The sequence below is a fragment of the Pristiophorus japonicus genome, unplaced genomic scaffold (genome assembly GCF_044704955.1).
Source record: "Pristiophorus japonicus isolate sPriJap1 unplaced genomic scaffold, sPriJap1.hap1 HAP1_SCAFFOLD_60, whole genome shotgun sequence".
Lineage (NCBI taxonomy): Eukaryota > Metazoa > Chordata > Chondrichthyes > Pristiophoridae > Pristiophorus > Pristiophorus japonicus.
The window spans coordinates 966,707-974,874 of NW_027254509.1; the positions used below are offsets into that span (position 1 = coordinate 966,707).

At 41.0% G+C, this 8,168-nt stretch overlaps 1 non-coding gene across 1 annotated transcript; it reads left to right on the forward strand.

Moving 5' to 3' along the window:
* Positions 1 to 6,835: 6,835 nt before the first annotated feature.
* trnah-gug (transfer RNA histidin (anticodon GUG)) lies at positions 6,836 to 6,907 on the forward strand. The gene has a single exon. It is a non-coding gene; the product is annotated as a tRNA-His (tRNA).
* Positions 6,908 to 8,168: the final 1,261 nt, after the last annotated feature.

Sequence of the window (8,168 nt, forward strand, 5' to 3'; positions counted from 1 at the left end):
TCGTCACTCTCTGTTTCTGTTATTTAGCCAATCTTCGATCCATGCTAATATGTTACCTCCAATCACGGGAGCTATTATCTTTCGCAGTATCATTTTACTTGGCATCTTATTGAATGCCTTCTTTAAATCCAAATATAACTCAACCCCTGGTTCCCCTTAAACAACCTGCTCGTTACATCCGCAGGTAACTCAGGAAAATTTGTCAAACATGATTTCCCTTTCATAAAACTAGGCTGTCTCTGTTTGACTGCATTATTATTTTGCAACTGTGCTGGTACTGCTTCCTTTATAATGAATTCCATCAATTTCCCAACGACAGATATTAGGTTAACTCGTCTATAGTTTCCTGCTGTCTGCCTCCCTTCTTTTTTATATGTAGACTTAAGATTTTCAGGTTTCCAATCAGCTGGGATCTCTCCAGACGCCAGTGAATTTTGGTAGATTACAAACAATATCTCTGCAGCATCTTCGTTTAAGACCCGAGGCTGCAGACAATCAGCTCCAATCGACGTGGCTGGCTTTAGTTCCATTATTTTACTGAACTCATTTTCTTTAGTGATGGTGATTGTATTAATTTACCCCTCAATATCGGCCCTTAATTATCTATTAATGGGATATTCTTAGTGTCTTCTACCGTGAATACCGGTACAAAATATTTGTTCAAAGTCTCTCCCATTTTTCTGCTCCCCATTATTTATTTCCTAGTCTCAACCTCTAAGGTACTTGAGCAATTCTCTTCATCTTTTATATACCTGCAGAACCTTTTAATATCTGTTTATATATTTCTTGTATCTTTACTCTCATAATCCATGTTCACTCTCTATTATTTTTTCAGTCGTCGTTTGCTGTTATTTGTAAATACTCTGGCCTCCCACTAATCTTGCCTACATTGTATGCCATTGTTTTTAATTTGATACCATCCTTTACTTCCTTCGTTAGCCACTGTTGGTTCTCCCTTCTCTTAATCTATTTCCTTTTGACTGGAATATATTGTTGTGGAGAGTTAGGAAATATCAACTTAAATATCCGCCATTGCTCATCAACATTCTTGCACTTTAATCTATTTTACCTATCAACTTTAGCCAACTCTGCATAGCTTTGGAAGCGACTTTATTGAAGATCATTCTGTTGAGAATCAATCCATTGGTCTCAAACGTTGCAGTAATCAACATCATAAATTATCGGATAGCAGTTAAATCATTCCACAGAAATCTACAGCGGCTTTTGAAGAAGGTACACACAAAACTTTCATATTTACAGCATGGTTAAAAAAAAACTCAATTAAAGTTCTGTTACAACAATCAATTAACTGTGATTTTTGTAACTACACTTGAGTGTCTCCACGTTAGATTCACATCTTTTTGTGAGTTGTTATTGTGTTAAATGCAACGGTTTTTGCGTCTCTGATTATTCCAATGTAATTAACGGTATGTATATTGTTATTTAATGCATTGGGGTGGAGGATCTGTGTTCGTTATCAATGTATTTTTGAGCGCTTCAAATGTTCAGTCTGGCCGCAATCGACCATCTCATATCCCCGAAGTGTGAGACGGCAAACCATCTGTGACATTCGATTTCAACGTTTGCTTTAATTAACCATGCTGATATTTATAAAATGTGATGTTCAGAAGATAACTACTCATGTTACATTAGACTTTCTGAAGCAGCAAAAGTTTCGCATACGCTCTCTGATAGATCCCGAGCTAGCCTTACTCACTCCAGTACCTCCTCAGCGTCATTAATAAATCCTGCGCTTCCCTTACTATCTCTGAAACCTACTAAGCGTGGATTACCCGCTCTGATATCCTCTGAGATCCCGCAATTTCTCCAAAATATTTTGAGAGTCAGTTACTCTCTCTGATATCTACTGAGAACCCTCATAATCACATGACACAATTTCAGAAAACCTTCAATTCCCACAGATCCTCTGAGATCTCCTTGCTCTCAGAATCCCCAATAAGAAATTGTGAGACTCCCCGATACCATGAGCAAAGTGTATTTTGAATGCCCGGGTGCAGGATAATGCAGTGAGAAATGGCTGACTTTACAGCTGGTGAGTAGCAACGTTAATTTAGAACTTGTGTTTGAAAAGAGCACAGAAACGTTCAGCTAGGACTTGCGCCCTTGCGGCAAGTTTTGAGTTGTCTGGTAAACTGCTATAGTGAAAGCACAAAATTATGAAAAGAAAGTGCTGGCAACATTCAGCAGCTCAGGCATCATCGGTGGAGAAATATTGCTTTTCCCAGGACCTCACTTCCACTTTGATTTATACTTCACGTCGTTCATATCTTACAATTCCAACTACTCGGTGGAATCAAAAGTTGTGGATGGAATTCGGACTTTGCTGTTTTGAGCAAAGAGATTAAATGAGCAAAATAAAACTCCCCCACTGCGGCTTGGGCAAGAATGGAACTCAGACGGAGCAGTCTTGAATGAGTAGAAAAAAGCAAATAATAATATTATTCAATGCAAAAACGATATAATTGGAAACCACACACAGTGGATTAGCGGTCCATCACCTTCACCTCTCAACCACCTTGATCCGTGAACACAGCTCAGGAAGCTCTTTTATTTCCTTCATGGTCTCAAATGAGGCAACGGGAGAGCTAACTTTCAATTATCTATCACCAGCATCATATGAATTGCCTTTGGCATTGTAGCGTGGCTGAGCGATGTAAGGCGCTGAATTTATGTTCCAGTTCCCGAGAGTGTTTGTGTTAGAAACCCACCGCTGTCATTGTTCACTTTATATTGGTGATTTTAAACGAACTCAGAGTTGCAATGTTAAAACCAAAAAATAAAAATTGCTGGAAACTTTAGCAAGATATCGAATGAGACAAACTCTTCACAAAAAAAAATATTTTTTAAATCGGCGTCGTTCGTCGCAAATTTGATTTTTTCATTCATTCCTGGGATGTAGGTATCGCGGGCAACACCAGCACTTATTGCCCATCTCTCATTGTCCTTGAGAAGGTGATGGTGATCCGCATTCTCTCGAGGCCTCCTTTTCTGAAACTTCCAGGCAATCTGCAGAATAAGTTTGGAAATAGGTCAGCCATCTCAGCATGCTTTCTTGAAGTACGTAAATATTCCAGGTCTCTCTCGAAACCTTTTGTTTCCTCAGAACAGGTCTTTAAATCTCCAAAACACTCCAGAGGGTTCCGATTGAACAAATTAAACGATTTGGATAATTGATTTCAATAGAGAAAGTACCCGCTGCGAGCAGGGATCAAAGCTGCACAGGGAAAGGGCAGAGACGGGAATCCGCGAAAATCCAACCAGCGTAAACAAATTCACTGGTTATACTATCAGTTCCCCTTAATATCGTTACAACTTCAATCAAATCACAACTTAATCTTACAAATTCAATATCATACAACGCTGATTTTTGTAATCCTCTCCTCGTAATTTCTCCTCGAGTCCGGGTTTAATTCCACTTTAATTACATTGCACTCACTCAAATATGAATATTTATTTCCTGCATTATAAATAAAAAACAGAAACAACACAATTATAAACCAGTACTACGGCAAAAAATTATTGGTATGTGTGTAATTTACAGAGCCGAAACAGACGCGATGGATGGCAGCCCCATTTTGCGCTGAATGATTCGATGATCCTATGTCTTCTTTTTTATAAGACAGCTGAAAAGGCAGCTGTATGCTGGGAGCACTGATACCGCACAGCATCTGCATGTGGCTCTAGTGGCATGATCGATTAGTGCGCGGTATTTATATGACAGTACAGGCACGCGAAATGCCTCAATTCTAACAGACACTGGTTTTGCTAGTAACATGTGCAGCGGAGTTGAAGGTACACTTGGTCGGTTCTCAAACTTTATCTACTTATTAGAGTTTCTATGTGAGCAGTTAGGTTCCTCTGGGCCGCAATGTTGCAAGTGCAGGTGAGAGTTTTACAGTAGCGTTTTTGTATTACAGATTTATAGGAGGGAGCGGGGCCGTTTCCATTCATAAATCACTAACTCCAAAGTTAGGAAAAATGATCTAGAAACAGACTCTAATTCAACGCTCTGACAATGGTTTTGGCACAAAGTGGAATATGTGTCAACACACGGAGTATCTGTATATGCTTCCGACATAATATTCAACACAAGCAAGAATTCCGCTGAACAGCTTGTTGAGAATTTCGATAAAGATCATCACATGTGTTCGACGTTTGCAAGCGATCACTTAGAGGTGGGAAATAAAGTTTGACGGGAGCGGACAAACCGCCCCGCTCGCTGGGAGCAACCTCACTCCTCAGACTACCACTGCCATTTATAGAATTTTCGGCGTTTTTTTGATTTGAACAATTAGGCAGATGTTGGCAATGGTGCTGCAAGAAACACATTAAAACCGTTGAGGTGTTAGGGCTCGGGAGCGGCTTTGTGGCGCAATGTGTATTGCATTGACCATTTATATCATTCTATTATACAGACACATTCAAAGGTTATCGGCTCAAATTTTAGGCAGGGTTTGGTGTTTAGGACACCGGAAGTGAACATGTGGAGCAAAACCTCATCTGTCTTCATTCCGTCCGCACTATTTCGAGAATCGGACCAAAGAAAGAGACACAAAATAACTAAAAACCTCCGAAGCTCGGAATCTTTACGTCTTCAGCAAAACGCGCTGCCAACTGCGCTATTCCGGCAATTCTAATTCAATGAACCACAGTAATGAATGAATTGTAGGTGTGCTGCAAAAGTTCCTCACCGAAACTTGAATAAGTAACAACACGGGTGGAACGCGAACCCACAACCTTGGAATGATTGTTTGAAGTTTACCTAGAAATCTAATGTGCTACAGATTGCAACACAGGGCCGAATACAGAATACGTTTCTGAATTAGTGACTTTGTGCTTCATGTTAGTGAATGTAAGATTTGATATGTTTTGAAGGTATCTCTGCAAATCATTTAACCTCTGTATTTTTAGCAACGCATTAGTGAGAGAACCAAGCACATTGCTCCGAGAAACCCTTCTCTAAACGTGAAAAGATGACAGTATTTAATGTGAAGAGTTTTGATTTATTCGGACGCACATCTGGAGTAAAGGCCGCCGCGACACAGGTGTGATACGATCACACAGATTATAATCTGGAGTCAGACGGATACAATCCTGTTGTGTCTCAAATACCCCCATACAATGAGGCGCTTCTTCTACATGGTGGCACTTTGAGACATCGCTTCCTTAATTCTAACTTTGTGAAACATGAAGGTTTTCCAATCCCCACAAGCTCTCGTGGGGTATAAGGCAACCATGTGAAGCAGCATTCTCTGTCAGGTTCCATATCCCGCTCGCTTCTGCCGCCTGCTGCCAATGATCGACAACTAATACAATTGTAGAGATCGGGCGCAGAGAATCATCAGAGAAAGTGGCATGATCTCAAAATACAAATTAGAGGGGCAGCATCACGGGAACAGGTAATGTTGTGGGGTATGGAATTCGGTCAGAGATGTAAACAAATAGGTGAAAGATAAAGAGAAATATTTTCCGGAGTGGGAGGGTCCAGTTCAATGGGAGCTACACGTAAAATTAGAGCTAACCTGTCCAAGGATGATGAAAGGTATCGATTTGCTCACAGAAGGTAGGGAAATCCTGGAACTTCCTCCCCTAAAAATCGGTTGATGTTGGGGGTCGAATGACAATTTCAAACTCGTGATTGATAGATTGTTGTTAGACAAGGTTATGAAGGTGTATGGAATCATCGCACAGACCAGCTCTGATCTAATTAAATGTCGGAGCAAGCTTGAGAGGCTGAATAGCCACCTCCTGTTTCTATTTTCCTATGAACGTAACAGGACAGAAACAGAAACAGCTGCAAACACACGTTGCATTTTATTCATATTTAAAAGCAAAATAACCATGCCACGCGCAATGATGCTGTCGTCAGTGAAGAACTCCCCCGACTTTCCTGTGGCTCTCTTGCCTCACTCACCCCTTCATCCCACACGCTGCATGTTTTTAAACCTAGTTTTAAATCTGCTGCTCTGAGCCAGTGCATTCTGCAGTCTCACAACTCTTTCTGCAAATATCGTTTCACTGCTTGCTTCTATGTTTATTGTTATGAATCTCGTTGAGGTGAAATGGGACTGCTTCGGACATCGATTTAAAATATGGCTTATTGGAAACACGTTGTGGTCATAATCTCGTTCGCACAGAACTGAATCTAAATCGTTCAAGTTGGAATATTGTATTTTCTCGATGACAATAAACAATATCTTGCTATAAATGTTGGCTCCTCATTTCCCTGGTGTCAGAGGAGGCATTATCTGCGTCCTTTATTTATTTCACGTTAGAGACAAACATAGGTATCCATTCAGAATCAACGCACGGATTGACATCGAGATAAATGCAGCGAGAGATACAGGCAGCATTGGCACACATGGCGGAATAGACAAGAGAGATGCTTAAATATAAAATGGACTCAAACTCTAAATGGAAGTGACAGGTGGCTGATAGATATGAGTGAGTGTAGGCGATAGACCAAAGGCGTGGTTTGAATTTGTGGCTTAACTAGTCAAAGCGCCTATCTCGTAAACAAAAGATGGTCGGTTTGACTCACAGCGGGGCTGGCACTTACTATCTTCATGATTCACAAAGGGAGAGTTTCTTGCCATGGAACAGAGCTGCAATCGTTTTAAACGTAACTGGGGTTGCACTAGTTCCCATTCTGGATTAAGGCCCTATTCAGTGCGTGGCCTTGGTCGCTTACCACTGTTGCTTTAATTTCTGGCGGGGTCGAATTTGGCCTCATCAAAAAACTATATATTTTCTGACCAGCGCCGTGTGTAACTTTGCTGCAATCAGAAAAAAACCGTGACAGCTGGTGTGTGGCGCCGTGATCGTATAGTGGTTAGTACTCTGTGTTGTGACCGCAGCAACCTCGGTTCGAATCCGAGTCATGGCACATCTCGCTTTATTTATTTTATTCACTATAGCACCTGCTGATAGAACACAGCCAAACATCTATCCTTACAAAATTAAACAGATATTACGTTTTTAGCGGTGGGCACATATTTACTCCTTCAAACCCAGCTCTTCTCCCAGCTTTTATGCCTTCCACAATCAATAGCACTCCTTTACTTTGCTCACAATTCTCCCCGCAACAGTTTGTCTGGTGATGGCATTGGCGCGAGGCTGAATGATGAAGGTGATTTGCTTCAATGCTATTGAGGTCTTGTCAAGGTCATTTAACTCACTGTGCGAAACATCTTTTTTTCTGTTCTGAATCTGTCTCAAAACCGACCATTTCTCAAAGTCGCTCACTTGAAGTAACGGAAGGCCCTTTGCTTACAGAAGCTGATTGTAGATTTTCAATATTGTCGATTTGGGTGCACGGGCAGGACAAGCGGTGAAGGCACGTTGTCACAGGGGAATTCTGTTTAGATGCAAAAATAAATAAACGGAATGGCTGATCGTGTTGCGAGACTAGGTGACCGACTTGATAACGCGATGGACTATGAATCCATTGTATTCTGCACACGTGTGTCCAGTCCCATCCTCGTGGGTAGTGTGTTAAATATTTGATGCATGTGGTTCTTTTGTCAATCACCTGAAAATTCTTATCCAAATTCACCATTTTTCCCTAGCTTGCTACACTGAGCTCATGACATGTCTCAAATTATTAATATATACTTTAATGGGAAAATAAGGCAAGAAAATACACAATAAATTGTGGAACATTAAGAAGTGTTGTGGAACAAATGGACCTTGGAGTGCAGTTCCACAGGTCCCTGAACGTTGCAGGCGAGGTAGATAATGTGGTTGATAAAGCATATGGAATACTTGCTTTTAACAGTGGAGGCTTGGTATTCAACAGCGGGAGGGTTATGCTTGAACTGCATACAACACTAGTTAGGCCACCACGAGAGTACTGTTTCAGCACATTACAGGAAAGATGTAATTGCATTGGAGAGAAAACAGAGGAGATTTACGAGAATGTTGCCTGGACCAGAGAACTTGAGCTATGAGGAACGATTAGATAGGCTGTTTTAGTTTTCTGTGGAGCAGAGAATGCTGAGGAGAGACGATATTCAGGCATACACAATTATAAGTGGACTAGGTAGAGGTGTTAAGGCGGACCTATTTCCCTTAGCAGAGCAGTCAACAAAGAGGAAGCATGAATTTATTGTAATTGGTAGGAGGCTTAGAGGTGATTTGTGGGGACA